This window comes from Amia ocellicauda, chromosome 14, assembly GCF_036373705.1.
Source record: "Amia ocellicauda isolate fAmiCal2 chromosome 14, fAmiCal2.hap1, whole genome shotgun sequence".
Classification (NCBI taxonomy): Eukaryota; Metazoa; Chordata; class Actinopteri; order Amiiformes; family Amiidae; genus Amia; species Amia ocellicauda.
In genome coordinates this window covers 19,277,837-19,295,258 of record NC_089863.1, presented here as the reverse complement: position 1 = coordinate 19,295,258, position 17,422 = coordinate 19,277,837, and the positions used below count along the sequence as shown (strand labels likewise).

The following is a 17,422-nucleotide window of genomic DNA, read 5'->3' as shown; positions in this document are numbered from 1 at the left end:
GTAGCACAAGTCTGCCTAAACAGGAAAATGAACAAAACATACTAAATGACACACAGAAACACAGCCATAAAACTGGGGTAACTGCATCAAATAATCCCACATTGCCATGTAGCTAGGCCAGTGGTTCACAGCCCTGGTCCTGCAGGACTCCCTACCCATTCTGTTTCTTGTTCCAGCTGAGCTATCAGTTACGTAACTGAACGAATCATTTGCCCAATCCGAGTCTTGCAATCCTTTAAAAAAGGAAGTTTCGAGTTAAGCACAGTATACACTAAGAAACTTGATAAAGAAAAAAACTGAAATAAAAATCAAGTTATGTCAACGTCCAATTTTCTGCAGTGTTGATAACACTTTCGTGGTGAAAACTTGGTGGCCCCGTGGATATCACCTGCTTCACAGTCTTCTATGTCTTCCACTTGTCAAGCCGTGCAGCAATGGAAAGATTCTGATATCACAAAAATTCGTTTTCCTATTCACTGCCAACATTTTCTGATATTTAGTTCAAAAAGGGAAGCATCGTCACAATGAAGGGTGCGACACACATTGACATATATGTGTTCAAGAGTGCTGCTGACATACCATCAGTGATTCAGAGGGTCTGCACTGGCAACTTCTGCTTCAGACTCCGTGTCACTGGTACAATGATCCTCAACTAAATGTGTGTCATAGGCATTAGGCAACATTCAACGCGTTGAACTTAATGGGAAAAGATTCACATCAGAAGTGCCGGTGCTTCCCACAAGCATTACTTACAAGCACAAGAATCTACCCTCCTTCCATCCTCTACATTTGCATAATATTATATCCCATGATGTCCCGGTTATCTTTAAAAGATGTATGTAATGCCCTTGACTGAACTGTTTTCTCATACATCCCAATTACGTTGTTTATGCTTATATAATGACCCTTTATATACTTCAATATCATTGTATTTAAAATATAATGTATATTTAAGAGACATCACCACGACACGCTTGCTTCGTGTTGTAAGACGGTTGGTTTTGCGTCCCTGACAGTGCTTTATCTTTGCGCAGTGGCAGTATCGTAGCTGATGAGGTTGATCCGAGGCGCGATTATTGCTAGTTGAAAACTTTACCCAATACCCCGCTTGCACTGGCTTGAAATATAGCTGGTGCCGGCAATTTTTGACAGTCTCCTGGGAGACTGGTGTTCTGGTGGAAAAACAGAAGATTCACGACTGGCTACAACGTGTAGGTCAAGGTATCCGAGGAGCGTAGCTAATGCGTTCCTCAATTTAAACGCTGTACGCTGGACTCCCTGTATCATCTTTCAAATGATAGAAACGCAACGATTCCCATCAGGCTCAATCAAGATCTTTATAAAGGATCGCTGAAAACTAGTGATGGGGGAAAGTAAGCTTTCCGAAGCATTGAACCATTTCAAGCTATTGTACCGAAAAAAGCTTCCCTGCTTCGATTTGTTTCTGAATAAGGTTTAGTGAAGAAGATGTCATATGCCGTGGTCCTTTCCAGGTGCCACAGTTAGTTGGAATGACGTCGCCTAGACATCAGATTGTGCTCATACAATGCTTGTCTATGAAAGTTGGAATGACCTCAGAATAATGTCAATGTTACGACGTCTGACGTCATTCCAGCTGTCACATACAACCAGTATATGACGCAAATCTGAAGTCGGTTTCTGATTGCGTATAGCATGATTGTATGAATGGTGCAAGTCTGACTTGAAGTTCCTCAATTAAACAATGCTATTAGTAGACCGCTTGAGGCATTCACATGATTGAAATAACGCCAGGCTATTGTACAAGGAAAGTGAATTCAAGTCATCCTCAAAGTAGCACAAGTCTGCCTAAACAGGAAAATGAACAAAACATACTAAATGACACACAGAAACACAGCCATAAAACTGGGGTAACTGCATCAAATAATCCCACATTGCCATGTAGCTAGGCCAGTGGTTCACAGCCCTGGTCCTGGAGGACTCCCTACCCATTCTGTTTCTTGTTCCAGCTGAGCTATCAGTTACGTAACTGAACGAATCATTTGCCCAATCCGAGTCTTGCAATCCTTTAAAAAAGGAAGTTTCGAGTTAAGCACAGTATACACTAAGAAACTTGATAAAGAAAAAAACTGAAATAAAAATCAAGTTATGTCAACGTCCAATTTTCTGCAGTGTTGACAACACTTTCGTGGTGAAAACTTGGTGGCCCCGTGGATATCACCTGCTTCACAGTCTTCTATGTCTTCCACTTGTCAAGCCGTGCAGCAATGGAAAGATTCTGATATCACAAAAATTCGTTTTCCTATTCACTGCCAACATTTTCTGATATTTAGTTCAAAAAGGGAAGCATCATCACAATGAAGGGTGTGACACATTGACATATATGTGTTCAAGAGTGCTGCTGACATACCATCAGTGATTCAGAGGGTCTGCACTGGCAACTTCTGCTTCAGACTCCGTGTCACTGGTACAATGATCCTCAACTAAATGTGTGTCATAGGCATTAGGCAACATTCAACGCGTTGAACTTAATGGGAAAAGATTCACATCAGAAGTGCCGGTGCTTCCCACAAGCATTACTTACAAGCACAATAGCGAGAAGAAACCTTTGTCCAGCAGGGGGCTTTTGAACTGTATTTGACAGTCTTTCTTTTTTCCTTGCAGGGAGCTGATCCATCAGGCCAGACCAGACGAGACGGGGAGGTGCCGGTTGACAGAGCTGCAGAGTCCTGGGTCCTTGGAGCGGTCCGGAGGCCGAGGCGAGTGGAGATTGGGACGGACCGGGAGCGACAGGGGACCTAGCCAGAGGGGTCGGAGGACTCCTCACGGAGTGGGTCCCATCCAGAAGCCCGGCCGACCATCTACCCGGAGCCCGGCCTGACCAGGACTGCTCCCCGCTGACGTCACCAGCCAGGATCCAGGAGAGGCCTCGGATTCCAGGGACCGACCAGGCCGATCGGCAACGTCCCTGAGGGAGGCCTCCTGCAGCCAGGGCCCGGACTTCTCCCCGCAAGGCCCGCTCCCTGCAAGAGCCCCGGAGGTGGAAGCTGCTCCCCAGCCAGGTGGACTTGCCCCGACCTCCGGATTGAGAGCCTCCCGACCCTTCTCCAAGGTAGGAAAGTGCAGCATGGCCCAGCGAACCGCCGGTGTGAGGCGCCATAATGCGGTGCGCTTCAGCCGTGAGGCTGGAGCCGAGACCGCGGCCCTCACCCGGCTGGAGTTCAGCAGGTCCGTGCTGCAGAGGGGCCTGGGCTTTGCCCCTTCTGAGCTGAACTGCGTGGTAAAACTGCCTGGACCTAGGGACGTGTTCGAGGTGAGCTTTAAGAACCCTCAAGTGCTGGAGAGTTTTTGGAACCTATATAGGGAGAAAAAAGACAGCATGCCCCTGAATGACTTTGTGGTCGACGCCCTGACGGATAGAGAGATTAAAATTGTAACTATTCAGTTTTACAACGAAGCAGTGGCAGAGTACGACGTAGAAGTATGGCTGAGGAGACACTGTGAGATCCTGTCTGAAAGTAGGAGAGTTAATGATGAGGATGGGGTCTGGACCGGTGCTCGGCGGTGGCAGGTGCGCCTGCAGGTGGAAGTGGCCGCCATCGGCGGAGTACGCCATCTACCAAGCACCGTGGTTTTAGGAGCAAATAGGGGGCTTGTCTTTTATCATGGCATGCCCAAATTATGTAGGAACTGCGGGGCCCTGGGTCATTTAGCCGCAGCCTGTACCGTTGTTAAGTGCAAGGTCTGCGGCGGGGAACATCAGACCAGGGCCTGCAAGCAGGAGAGGGCCTGCAACCTGTGCGGTGGGGGAGGGCACCTCTTTAGGAATTGTCCCTCCTCCTATGCAAATAGGGCGCGGGCCCTCGGGGGTGGTGGAGAGAGAGAAAACCAAGCGGAGGCTCCTCCAAAGGTGATACCCCAAGATGGGGGTAGAGAGGAAACAATCCTCAGGAGCCTCATAGGCTCCCTCTCTGACTCTGGGTCAGAAGTGGAGGCAGAGGGAGAGTGGACAGTGGTAGCGGGGAAGAGAAGGAGGGCTGAGAAGAGGAGCATGGGTAGGGGGGGTATGATGAAAAAGAGGATTCATTCTGCAGATTCTCCCCCCCCTGCCGGCTCCTCCCCCGCTCCAGAGTCCCCTCCCTCTAATTTTTATACGCCCCACTCTGACTCCGGAGAGGAGAGTGGTGGGCCTTCTCCACTGCCCCGAGTGGGCAGCCTGGTAGATGAGAGGCCCCCTAGAAATAACATTCCTCCTGCCCCACAACTGAGACTCTCCCAGGGGAGGGGTCAGGTATGCCCTCCCGGCAGTAGTGGGAGAGCCGCAGGTCCTCAGGAGACGAGAGTCGGCGCCAGTGTCCTTTCCCAGAAAGACATCAGGGACGTGATGGCAAGGTCACTGGCGCTGGGGGAGGAGGCCTGCGGCGGCAGACAGCCGGGAAGGGAGAGACCACCCCCTCCCCCACCATTAGTTAAAAGAACGACTAGCGGGGTCTATACAGTTTTCTCCCCAGTTGTACATAAAGCCTCTGCCCTGCCATCTGTTCGTCGGGCCTCGGCCTCAAAGGAACCAGGGAGAACCTCCAGCACCACGGGCCCTGAGCCCAGTGGAGTTTTGCCCGCCTTACCGGGTGGCGGGAGCCGAGCCCCCCCCATAGTCTTCCTAGAGGATCAAGCGGTGAGGCAAATGATTGAAATGATGGGTGCTAGCGCTAAGCTAGGTGAGGGAGAAGAGAGGAGTGGGGAAGAGAAAGGTTTCTTTACATGATTGTTACGGAGCGGGTAATTGCCCTCACAGCCATTATGGCATTAACTATTATTTCAATTAATGTGAGGAGCATTGCTGAGGTGAAAAAGAGGACCGATGTTTTAAACTCTCTGGCTGGAATGAAGGCGGATATTATCTGTTTGCAGGAGTGCGGCATCCCGTTCCAAAAAGAATACAAAGATCTCCGGGACACTTGGACCCTAGGAGAATCCTTCTGGTCGGGGTCCAATGTGTCCCGAGCGGACGGGATTGCCGTACTCCTGAAAAACCCCTTCTTAATAGTTAAAACATTCAAGGTTATAGAGGCGGGCAGACTGGCCAGCCTCGATTTTAAATACAAGGGGGCTGTATTGAGGCTGGTCAATGTCTATGCCCCCACCAGCCAGAGAGAGAGAGTCCTCTTTCTCCCTCAGCTACGCCCGCTCCTGATCGGCACCTTGCCAGTTATCATTTCAGGTGATTTCAACTGTGCTCTGAGGGATGTAGACCGGAGTAAGCCCCGCAACGATAGATCCAGCAGGGACCTCGCTGCGTTCGTGGAGGACTTTGAACTCTGCGACGCAGGTCGGGACCTGGTCCCCTTGTTCACCTGGGTGAGTTCTTCTGGCTCCTCCTTCTCCAGGATAGATCTCGTCCTCCTCAGCAAGCCACTGGAGAGGACCGCTATGTCTTCGGAGGCGGTCTTCTTTTCAGACCACAGGCTCCTGACGACAGAGGTGCTCATTCCGAGCACACGGGAGTCGGGGCCTGGGGTCTGGAAGCTCAACACCTCTCTGCTCGATGACCCTCGTGTGATTAAGACCTTTAGCAGACGCCTCGAGGAGTGGAGGACCCTGAGGGACCTTTTTGATTCTCCCATAGAGTGGTGGGAGATGATGAAGAAAAGAACCAAGGGCTACTTCATTCAGCTGGGGAAACGGAAAGCTCGCGAGAGGCGGGCGAGATATTCCCATCTAAACGCCCGCCTCCAGCGCCTGAGTCTTTTACAGCTCAGAGGCTTCGACCTAGCTGAGGAGGTGGCCCGGGTCAAACTGAGTCTCTCCGCCCTCTATCGGGAGGAGCAAGAAAAGATCAAGGTCCTTTCCAGGGTCCGCATCATGGAGGACGATGAGAAATGCAGCCGCTTCTTCTTCAAGAAAACGAAGGAGAGGCGGCCTGCAATGTCCTCCATGATCGACTCCTCGGGGCAAGAGGTGGAGGGCAGAGAGGCTGTTGAGACAGTGGTGCGGGATTTCTACAGGGAGTTGTACGACCAGAAGGTGGTGGATCAAAATCTGATCCATCACTTTCTGTCCCTGTTGGAATCCCGCAATGAGGGGGACGAGGAGGAGGAGGAGGATCCAGAGATCACCACCACTGAACTCTCCCAGGTGATAAAGAGTCTTAACTCTGGAAGGACACCGGGTCCCGACGGGATCCCTGCTGAGTTCTATAAGATCTTTTGGGAGGTGCTTAAGGAAGATCTGGGCCAGGTCCTGGGGTCGATGTACAGAGAGGGCAGATTGGCCCCTTCGATGAAGAAGAGTATCCTCTCCCTTCTTCACAAGAAGGGAGACACGAAAGATCTGAGGAACTGGCGGCCAGTCAGCCTCCTGTGCACCGACTACAAGATACTGGCCAAAGCACTGACGCTCCGGCTGCAGCGGCCACTCCCTCAAGTCGTGGGTCCCGACCAGGTCTGTGGTGCCCGGGGGAGATCGGCGGCCGACAACGCCATGCTGCTCAGGGATGTCGTGGCCTACTCGAACGAGAGAAGGCTTCCCCTGGTCCTAATCAGCTTGGACCAGGAGAAAGCCTTCGACAGAGTGGGCCACGAATACCTGCAGCTTGTTATGGAGAGGATGGGTCTCGCTCTTGGCCTGAGGAGGTGGGTCAAGATCATCTACAGCGGCCTAAGCAGCAGGGTCCTTGTGAACCGCCACCTGACCGAACCATTTCCGGTCAGGTCGGGGGTCCGGCAGGGTTGTCCCCTGTCGGCCCTGCTGTACGTCCTCTGCTTGGAGCCGTTCATGCAGGCGATCCGCCGGGACGTCCGGGTGACAGGTTTCCATCTCCCGGGTTCCGGCGGAGAGCAACTGAAGGCCCTGGCCTATATGGACGACGTGGCCGTGGTCTGCACGGACGCTCCGTCCGTGGCCAGGGTCGAGGAACTGCTGGACGGCTTCTGCAGGGCGACGGGGGCCGCTGTGAATAAGGCCAAGAGCGAGGTCTACCTCTCCAGGGCATGGCCTGTCGGCCGGGGCCCGCCGACCGTGTTCCCTGTGAAGCCGTTTATCAAGGTTCTGGGGATCACGATCGACGGGACCAACACGGGCACCCGGAGCTGGGAGGAGGCCATAGCAAAGGTCCAAAGGAAGATCCACGGCTGGAGCACAAGGACCTTGACGATGGCTGGTAAGGTGCTGGTCGTAAAGGCCATCCTCTTCCCGATACTCCTCTACGTAGGAATGATCTTCCCCCCAGACAAGGGTATCGCAAAACTAGTGACCCGAATTATATTTCGGTTTGTCTGGGGGAGCAAAATGGAGAGGCTGAAAAGAGTGCAGATGGTGAAGGGTACCCTGGATGGAGGCAGGGGGGTCCCGGACGTTGTGCGGCTGATAAAGGCGCAGGGGCTGGCCTATGTGGTTAAGAACATCCAGGCTGCTGGCAAGAAAGTGAGTTTCATGAACCGCTTTTATTTTGCCAGCAGCCTGAGACCATTCGGCCTCTGCGCCATGGACAACACCAGGCCGCACTCGTGGGATCCCCCGCCGTTCTACAGGGCGCTCCGAGCCTTTGCGCTCGAAGTAGGCCTCCATAAAGTCGTGCTGGCCTCCTGGGATTATAAGACCATCTGTAGTCAGATGAGATCTGCCCAGGAGACCAGCCGGATAGAAGATTTCCCTCCCGAAACCTGCCGGTTTATCTGGGCTAACGCTACGCACGTTTGCCTCACGAACACGCAGAAAGATGTCTCCTGGATGGCTGTGAGTCGGTGTCTCCCCACCCGAGTGTTTATGCACAGAAGGGGCATAGCTCCTTATGACACCTGCCCCTATAAGGGTTGCTTGGGGAAGGAGACGGAGGCTCACATTTTTAGTGAGTGCCCCTCCGCCCACAGGGTCTGGCTCCTGTTTTCTCCGTTCCTCCACAGGTTCGCCGTTCCTGCGCGGGCGACCGCCCAGCAGATCCTATACGGTCCGGCAAGGGGAATTTCAACATCAACCCTGAGGTGCTGGTGGCGTGTCGTCTGCGCAGTGAAGCAGGCACTGTGGGAGGGACGGAACATCTGTTTGTTTAATAAGCAGGAGCTGGACCCGATCGTCATCGCGCGGAGGGGCATGGTGTTTGTAAAAGACTACGTCAATCTGGAGGTCCATCAGAGGGGCAAGGAGGAAGCCTTTAAGAACTGGCGTATACAAGATCTGGGGGAGCTCAGGATCCCATGATGGGACCCACCTCCGGGGACGGTTAGTTCCCCCTGCTGGAGCCCGAGTCCAAGATCTTTTAAAGATCTTTTAAAGATTTTATGAATGATTGTTTTTAAAAGAAGATTTTAAATAACAAATCTTAATTGTTTTTAAAGACTTAGTTGTTTTTAAATCACAATTGTTTAGGGTTTCTGGTATAGTTTTGTTATATTTTTTTGTCAAATACATTGACCGTTTTGGGTTTAATTTAAAATGCATTAGACTTTTTTGTTTGTTTTTTATTTTTACTTTTTAATTGTTTCTTTATTTTGTCTATTGCATTTTCTGTTATCTTCAATGTATTTGACTTTTTTGTTGGTGTGCAGTTTTTGCTTTTATCACGTTTTGTTTATTTGATTTGAGCACGTTTATTTTAAAGTTTATTGTTTTAGTTTTGTTAAAAAAAAAATCACAAGATTTTAAAAATTTTAAGTGATTTTAAGAATTGATATTTTAAAACGTTTTTAATCATAAGTATTAAAAATCGAATTGTTTTTATTGATGAAATGTAAAAATACTAAACCCAATAAACAGTATTGCTAGTTGAAAACTTTACCCAATACCCCGCTTGCACTGGCTTGAAATATAGCTGGTGCCGGCAATTTTTGACAGTCTCCTGGGAGACTGGTTTTCTTGTGGAAAAACAGAAGATTCACGACTGGCTACAACGTGTAGGTCAAGGTATCCGAGGAGCGTAGCTAATGCGTTCCTCAATTTAAACGCTGTACGCTGGACTCCCTGTATCATCTTTCAAATGATAGAAACGCAACGATTCCCATCAGGCTCAATCAAGATCTTTATAAAGGATCGCTGAAAACTAGTGATGGGGGAAAGTAAGCTTTCCGAAGCATTGAACCATTTCAAGCTATTGTACCGAAAAAAGCTTCCCTGCTTCGATTTGTTTCTGAATAAGGTTTACTGAAGAAGATGTCATATGCCGTGGTCCTTTCCTTGTGCCACAGTTAGTTGGAATGACGTTGCCTAGACATCAGATTGTGCTCATACAATGCTTGTCTATGAAAGTTGGAATGATCAGAATAATGTCAATGTTACGACGTCTGACGTCATTCCAGCTGTCACATACAACCATTATATGACGCAAATCTGAAGTCGGATTCTGATCTTGGACTCGGGTTTCCCTCCAATAGCGAGAGAAACCTTTGTCCAGCAGGGGGCTTTTTGAGCTGTACTTGACAGTCTTTCTTTTTTCCTTGCAGGGAGCTGATCCATCAGGCCAGACCAGACGAGACGGGGAGGTGCCGGTTGACAGAGCTGCAGAGTCCTGGGTCCTTGGAGCAGTCCGGAGGCCGAGGCGAGTGGAGATTGGGACGGACCGGGAGCGACAGGGGACCTAGCCAGAGGGGTCGGAGGACTCCTCACGGAGTGGGTCCCATCCAGAAGCCCGGCCGACCATCTACCCGGAGCCCGGCCTGACCAGGACTGCTCCCCGCTGACGTCACCAGCCAGGATCCAGGAGAGGCCTCGGATTCCAGGGACCGACCAGGCCGATCGGCAACGTCCCTGAGGGAGGCCTCCTGCAGCCAGGGCCCGGACTTCTCCCCGCAAGGCCCGCTCCCTGCAAGAGCCCCGGAGGTGGAAGCTGCTCCCCAGCCAGGTGGACTTGCCCCGACCTCCGGATTGAGAGCCTCCCGACCCTTCTCCAAGGTAGGAAAGTGCAGCATGGCCCAGCGAACCGCCGGTGTGAGGCGCCATAATGCGGTGCGCTTCAGCCGTGAGGCTGGAGCCGAGACCGCGGCCCTCACCCGGCTGGAGTTCAGCAGGTCCGTGCTGCAGAGGGGCCTGGGCTTTGCCCCTTCTGAGCTGAACTGTGTGGTAAAACTGCCTGGACCTAGGGACGTGTTTGAGGTGAGCTTTAAGAACCCTCAAGTGCTGGAGAGTTTTTGGAACCTGTATAGGGAAAAAAAAGACAGCATGCCCCTGAATGACTTTGTGGTCGACGCCCTGACAGATAGAGAGATTAAAATTGTAACTATTCAGTTTTACAACGAAGCAGTGGCAGAGTACGACGTAGAAGTATGGCTGAGGAGACACTGTGAGATCCTGTCTGAAAGCAGGAGAGTTAATGATGAGGATGGGGTCTGGACCGGTGCTCGGCGGTGGCAGGTGCGCCTGCAGGTGGAAGTGGCCGCCATCGGCGGAGTACGCCATCTACCAAGCACCGTGGTTTTAGGAGCAAATAGGGGGCTTGTCTTTTATCATGGCATGCCCAAATTATGTAGGAACTGCGGGGCCCTGGGTCATTTAGCCGCAGCCTGTACCGTTGTTAAGTGCAAGGTCTGCGGCGGGGAACATCAGACCAGGGCCTGCAAGCAGGAGAGGGCCTGCAACCTGTGCGGTGGGGGAGGGCACCTCTTTAGGAATTGTCCCTCCTCCTATGCAAATAGGGCGCGGGCCCTCGGGGGTGGTGGAGAGAGAGAAAACCAAGCGGAGGCTCCTCCAAAGGTGATACCCCAAGATGGGGGTAGAGAGGAAACAATCCTCAGGAGCCTCATAGGCTCCCTCTCTGACTCTGGGTCAGAAGTGGAGGCAGAGGGAGAGTGGACAGTGGTAGCGGGGAAGAGAAGGAGGGCTGAGAAGAGGAGCATGGGTAGGGGGGGTATGATGAAAAAGAGGATTCATTCTGCAGATTCTCCCCCCCCTGCCGGCTCCTCCCCCGCTCCAGAGTCCCCTCCCTCTAATTTCTATACGCCCCACTCTGACTCCGGAGAGGAGAGCGGTGGGCCTTCTCCACTGCCCCGAGTGGGCAGCCTGGTAGATGAGAGGCCCCCTAGAAATAACATTCCTCCTGCCCAACAACTGAGACTCTCCCAGGGGAGGGGTCAGGTATGCCCTCCCGGCAATAGTGGGAGAGCCGCAGGTCCTCAGGAGACGAGAGTCGGCGCCAGTGTCCTTTCCCAGAAAGACATCAGGGACGTGATGGCAAGGTCACTGGCGCTGGGGGAGGAGGCCTGCGGCGGCAGACAGCCGGGAAGGGAGAGACCACCCCCTCCCCCACCATTAGTTAAAAGAACGACTAGCGGGGTCTATACAGTTTTCTCCCCAGTTGTACATAAAGCCTCTGCCCTGCCATCTGTTCGTCGGGCCTCGGCCTCAAAGGAACCAGGGAGAACCTCCAGCACCACGGGCCCTGAGCCCAGTGGAGTTTTGCCCGCCTTACCGGGTGGCGGGAGCCGAGCCCCCCCCATAGTCTTCCTAGAGGATCAAGCGGTGAGGCAAATGATTGAAATGATGGGTGCTAGCGCTAAGCTAGGTGAGGGAGAAGAGAGGAGTGGGGAAGAGAAAGGTTTCTTTACATGATTGTTACGGAGCGGGTAATTACCCTCACAGCCATTATGGCATTAACCATTATCTCAATTAATGTGAGGAGCATTGCTGAGGTGAAAAAGAGGACCGATGTTTTAAACTCTCTGGCTGGCATGAAGGCGGATATTATCTGTTTGCAGGAGTGCGGCATCCCGTTCCAAAAAGAATACAAAGATCTCCGGGACACTTGGACCCTAGGAGAATCCTTCTGGTCGGGGTCCAATGTGTCCCGAGCGGACGGGATTGCCGTACTCCTGAAAAACCCCTTCTTAATAGTTAAAACATTCAAGGTTATAGAGGCGGGCAGACTGGCCAGCCTCGATTTTAAATACAAGGGGGCTGTATTGAGGCTGGTCAATGTCTATGCCCCCACCAGCCAGAGAGAGAGAGTCCTCTTTCTCCCTCAGCTACGCCCGCTCCTGATCGGCACCTTGCCAGTTATCATTTCAGGTGATTTCAACTGTGCTCTGAGGGATGTAGACCGGAGTAAGCCCCGCAACGATAGATCCAGCAGGGACCTCGCTGCGTTCGTGGAGGACTTTGAACTCTGCGACGCAGGTCGGGACCTGGTCCCCTTGTTCACCTGGGTGAGTTCTTCTGGCTCCTCCTTCTCCAGGATAGATCTCGTCCTCCTCAGCAAGCCACTGGAGAGGACCGCCATGTCTTCGGAGGCGGTCTTCTTTTCAGACCACAGGCTCCTGACGACAGAGGTGCTCATTCCGAGCACACGGGAGTCGGGGCCTGGGGTCTGGAAGCTCAACACCTCTCTGCTCGATGACCCTCGTGTGATTAAGACCTTTAGCAGACGCCTCGAGGAGTGGAGGACCCTGAAGGACCTTTTTGATTCTCCCATAGAGTGGTGGGAGATGATGAAGAAAAGAACCAAGGGCTACTTCATTCAGCTGGGGAAACGGAAAGCTCGCGAGAGGCGGGCGAGATATTCCCATCTAAACGCCCGCCTCCAGCGCCTGAGTCTTTTACAGCTCAGAGGCTTCGACCTAGCTGAGGAGGTGGCCCGGGTCAAACTGAGTCTCTCCGCCCTCTATCGGGAGGAGCAAGAAAAGATCAAGGTCCTTTCCAGGGTCCGCATCATGGAGGACGATGAGAAATGCAGCCGCTTCTTCTTCAAGAAAACGAAGGAGAGGCGGCCTGCAATGTCCTCCATGATCGACTCCTCGGGGCAAGAGGTGGAGGGCAGAGAGGCTGTTGAGACAGTGGTGCGGGATTTCTACAGGGAGTTGTACGACCAGAAGGTGGTGGATCAAAATCTGATCCATCACTTTCTGTCCCTGTTGGAGTCCCGCAATGAGGGGGACGAGGAGGAGGAGGAGGATCCAGAGATCACCACCACTGAACTCTCCCAGGTGATAAAGAGTCTTAACTCTGGAAGGACACCGGGTCCCGACGGGATCCCTGCTGAGTTCTATAAGATCTTTTGGGAGGTGCTTAAGGAAGATCTGGGCCAGGTCCTGGGGTCGATGTACAGAGAGGGCAGATTGGCCCCTTCGATGAAGAAGAGTATCCTCTCCCTTCTTCACAAGAAGGGAGACACGAAAGATCTGAGGAACTGGCGGCCAGTCAGCCTCCTGTGCACCGACTACAAGATACTGGCCAAAGCACTGACGCTCCGGCTGCAGCGGCCACTCCCTCAAGTCGTGGGTCCCGACCAGGTCTGTGGTGCCCGGGGGAGATCGGCGGCCGACAACGCCATGCTGCTCAGGGATGTCGTGGCCTACTCGAACGAGAGAGGGCTTCCCCTGGTCCTAATCAGCTTGGACCAGGAGAAAGCCTTCGACAGAGTGGGCCACGAATACCTGCAGCTTGTTATGGAGAGGATGGGTCTCGCTCTTGGCCTGAGGAAGTGGGTCAAGATCATCTACAGCGGCCTAAGCAGCAGGGTCCTTGTGAACCGCCACCTGACCGAACCATTTCCGGTCAGGTCGGGGGTCCGGCAGGGTTGTCCCCTGTCGGCCCTGCTGTACGTCCTCTGCTTGGAGCCGTTCATGCAGGCGATCCGCCGGGACGTCCGGGTGACAGGTTTCCATCTCCCGGGTTCCGGCGGAGAGCAACTGAAGGCCCTGGCCTATATGGACGACGTGGCCGTGGTCTGCATGGACGCTCCGTCCATGGCCAGGGTCGAGGAACTGCTGGACGGCTTCTGCAGGGCGACGGGGGCCGCTGTGAATAAGGCCAAGAGCGAGGTCTACCTCTCCAGGGCATGGCCTGTCGGCCGGGGCCCGCCGACCGTGTTCCCTGTGAAGCCGTTTATCAAGGTTCTGGGGATCACGATCGACGGGACCAACACGGGCACCCGGAGCTGGGAGGAGGCCATAGCAAAGGTCCAAAGGAAGATCCACGGCTGGAGCACAAGGACCTTGACGATGGCTGGTAAGGTGCTGGTCGTAAAGGCCATCCTCTTCCCGATACTCCTCTACGTAGGAATGATCTTCCCCCCAGACAAGGGTATCGCAAAACTAGTGACCCGAATTATATTTCGGTTTGTCTGGGGGAGCAAAATGGAGAGGCTGAAAAGAGTGCAGATGGTGAAGGGTACCCTGGATGGAGGCAGGGGGGTCCCGGACGTTGTGCGGCTGATAAAGGCGCAGGGGCTGGCCTATGTGGTCAAGAACATCCAGGCTGCTGGCAAGAAAGTGAGTTTCATGAACCGCTTTTATTTTGCCAGCAGCCTGAGACCATTCGGCCTCTGCGCCATGGACAACACCAGGCCGCACTCGTGGGATCCCCCGCCGTTCTACAGGGCGCTCCGAGCCTTTGCGCTCGAAGTAGGCCTCCATAAAGTCGTGCTGGCCTCCTGGGATTATAAGACCATCTGTAGTCAGATGAGATCTGCCCAGGAGACCAGCCGGATAGAAGATTTCCCTCCCGAAACCTGCCGGTTTATCTGGGCTAACGCTACGCACGTTTGCCTCACGAACACGCAGAAAGATGTCTCCTGGATGGCTGTGAGTCGGTGTCTCCCCACCCGAGTGTTTATGCACAGAAGGGGCATAGCTCCTTATGACACCTGCCCCTATAAGGGTTGCTTGGGGAAGGAGACGGAGGCTCACATCTTTAGTGGTATGATGAAAAAGAGGATTCATTCTGCAGATTCTCCCCCCCCTGCCGGCTCCTCCCCCGCTCCAGAGTCCCCTCCCTCTAATTTCTATACGCCCCACTCTGACTCCGGAGAGGAGAGCGGTGGGCCTTCTCCACTGCCCCGAGTGGGCAGCCTGGTAGATGAGAGGCCCCCTAGAAATAACATTCCTCCTGCCCCACAACTGAGACTCTCCCAGGGGAGGGGTCAGGTATGCCCTCCCGGCAATAGTGGGAGAGCCGCAGGTCCTCAGGAGACGAGAGTCGGCGCCAGAGTCCTTTCCCAGAAAGACATCAGGGACGTGATGGCAAGGTCACTGGCGCTGGGGGAGGAGGCCTGCGGCGGCAGACAGCCGGGAAGGGAGAGACCACCCCCTCCCCCACCATTAGTTAAAAGAACGACTAGCGGGGTCTATACAGTTTTCTCCCCAGTTGTACATAAAGCCTCTGCCCTGCCATCTGTTCGTCGGGCCTCGGCCTCAAAGGAACCAGGGAGAACCTCCAGCACCACGGGCCCTGAGCCCAGTGGAGTTTTGCCCGCCTTACCGGGTGGCGGGAGCCGAGCCCCCCCCCATAGTCTTCCTAGAGGATCAAGCGGTGAGGCAAATGATTGAAATGATGGGTGCTAGCGCTAAGCTAGGTGAGGGAGAAGAGAGGAGTGGGGAAGAGAAAGGTTTCTTTACATGATTGTTACGGAGCGGGTAATTGCCCTCACAGCCATTATGGCATTAACCATTATTTCAATTAATGTGAGGAGCATTGCTGAGGTGAAAAAGAGGACCGATGTTTTAAACTCTCTGGCTGGCATGAAGGCGGATATTATCTGTTTGCAGGAGTGCGGCATCTCGTTCCAAAAAGAATACAAAGATCTCCGGGACACTTGGACCCTAGGAGAATCCTTCTGGTCGGGGTCCAATGTGTCCCGAGCGGACGGGATTGCCGTACTCCTGAAAAACCCCTTCTTAATAGTTAAAACATTCAAGGTTATAGAGGCGGGCAGACTGGCCAGCCTCGATTTTAAATACAAGGGGGCTGTATTGAGGCTGGTCAATGTCTATGCCCCCACCAGCCAGAGAGAGAGAGTCCTCTTTCTCCCTCAGCTACGCCCGCTCCTGATCGGCACCTTGCCAGTTATCATTTCAGGTGATTTCAACTGTGCTCTGAGGGATGTAGACCGGAGTAAGCCCCGCAACGATAGATCCAGCAGGGACCTCCCTGTCGGCCCTGCTGTACGTCCTCTGCTTGGAGCCATTCATGCAGGCGATCCGCCGGGACGTCCGGGTGACAGGTTTCCATCTCCCGGGTTCCGGCGGAGAGCAACTGAAGGCCCTGGCCTATATGGACGACGTGGCCGTGGTCTGCACGGACGCTCCGTCCGTGGCCAGGGTCGAGGAACTGCTGGACGGCTTCTGCAGGGCGACGGGGGCCGCTGTGAATAAGGCCAAGAGCGAGGTCTACCTCTCCAGGGCATGGCCTGTCGGCCGGGGCCCGCCGACCGTGTTCCCTGTGAAGCCGTTTATCAAGGTTCTGGGGATCACGATCGACGGGACCAACACGGGCACCCGGAGCTGGGAGGAGGCCATAGCAAAGGTCCAAAGGAAGATCCACGGCTGGAGCACAAGGACCTTGACGATGGCTGGTAAGGTGCTGGTCGTAAAGGCCATCCTCTTCCCGATACTCCTCTACGTAGGAATGATCTTCCCCCCAGACAAGGGTATCGCAAATCTAGTGACCCGAATTATATTTCGGTTTGTCTGGGGGAGCAAAATGGAGAGGCTGAAAAGAGTGCAGATGGTGAAGGGTACCCTGGATGGAGGCAGGGGGGTCCCGGACGTTGTGCGGCTGATAAAGGCGCAGGGGCTGGCCTATGTGGTCAAGAACATCCAGGCTGCTGGCAAGAAAGTGAGTTTCATGAACCGCTTTTATTTTGCCAGCAGCCTGAGACCATTCGGCATCTGCGCCATGGACAACACCAGGCCGCACTCGTGGGATCCCCCGCCGTTCTACAGGGCGCTCCGAGCCTTTGCGCTCGAAGTAGGCCTCCATAAAGTCGTGCTGGCCTCCTGGGATTATAAGACCATCTGTAGTCAGATGAGATCTGCCCAGGAGACCAGCCGGATAGAAGATTTCCCTCCCGAAACCTGCCGGTTTATCTGGGCTAACGCTACGCACGTTTGCCTCACGAACACGCAGAAAGATGTCTCCTGGATGGCTGTGAGTCGGTGTCTCCCCACCCGAGTGTTTATGCACAGAAGGGGCATAGCTCCTTATGACACCTGCCCCTATAAGGGTTGCTTGGGGAAGGAGACGGAGGCTCACATCTTTAGTGAGTGCCCCTCCGCCCACAGGGTCTGGCTCCTGTTTTCTCCGTTCCTCCACAGGTTCGCCGTTCCTGCGCGGGCGACCGCCCAGCAGATCCTATACGGTCCAGCCAAGGGAATTTCTACATCTACCTTGAGGTGCTGGTGGCGTGTCGTCTGCGCAGTGAAGCAGGCACTGTGGGAGGGACGGAACATCTGTTTGTTCAATAAGCAGGAGCTGGACCCGATCGTCATCGCGCGGAGGGGCATGGTGTTTGTGAAAGACTACGTCAATCTGGAGGTCCATCAGAGGGGCAAGGAGGAAGCCTTTAAGAACTGGCGCATACAAGATCTGGGGGAGCTCAGGATCCCATGATGGGACCCACCTCCGGGGACGGTTAGTTCCCCCTGCTGGAGCCCGAGTCCAAGATCTTTTAAAGATCTTTTAAAGATTTTATGAATGATTGTTTTTAAAAGAAGATTTTAAATAATGATTCTTAATTGTTTTT

General features: G+C 53.5%; 1 non-coding gene and 1 pseudogene across 1 annotated transcript; both read left to right on the top strand.

Moving 5' to 3' along the window:
* The first annotated feature begins 1,022 nt into the window (after positions 1-1,022).
* Positions 1,023-1,164, top strand: LOC136769132 (U4 spliceosomal RNA). The gene has a single exon (XR_010822111.1). It is a non-coding gene; the product is annotated as a U4 spliceosomal RNA (small nuclear RNA).
* Positions 1,165-8,730: 7,566 nt separating this feature from the next.
* Positions 8,731-8,820, top strand: LOC136769169 (uncharacterized; annotated as a pseudogene).
* The last annotated feature ends 8,602 nt before the right edge of the window (positions 8,821-17,422 follow it).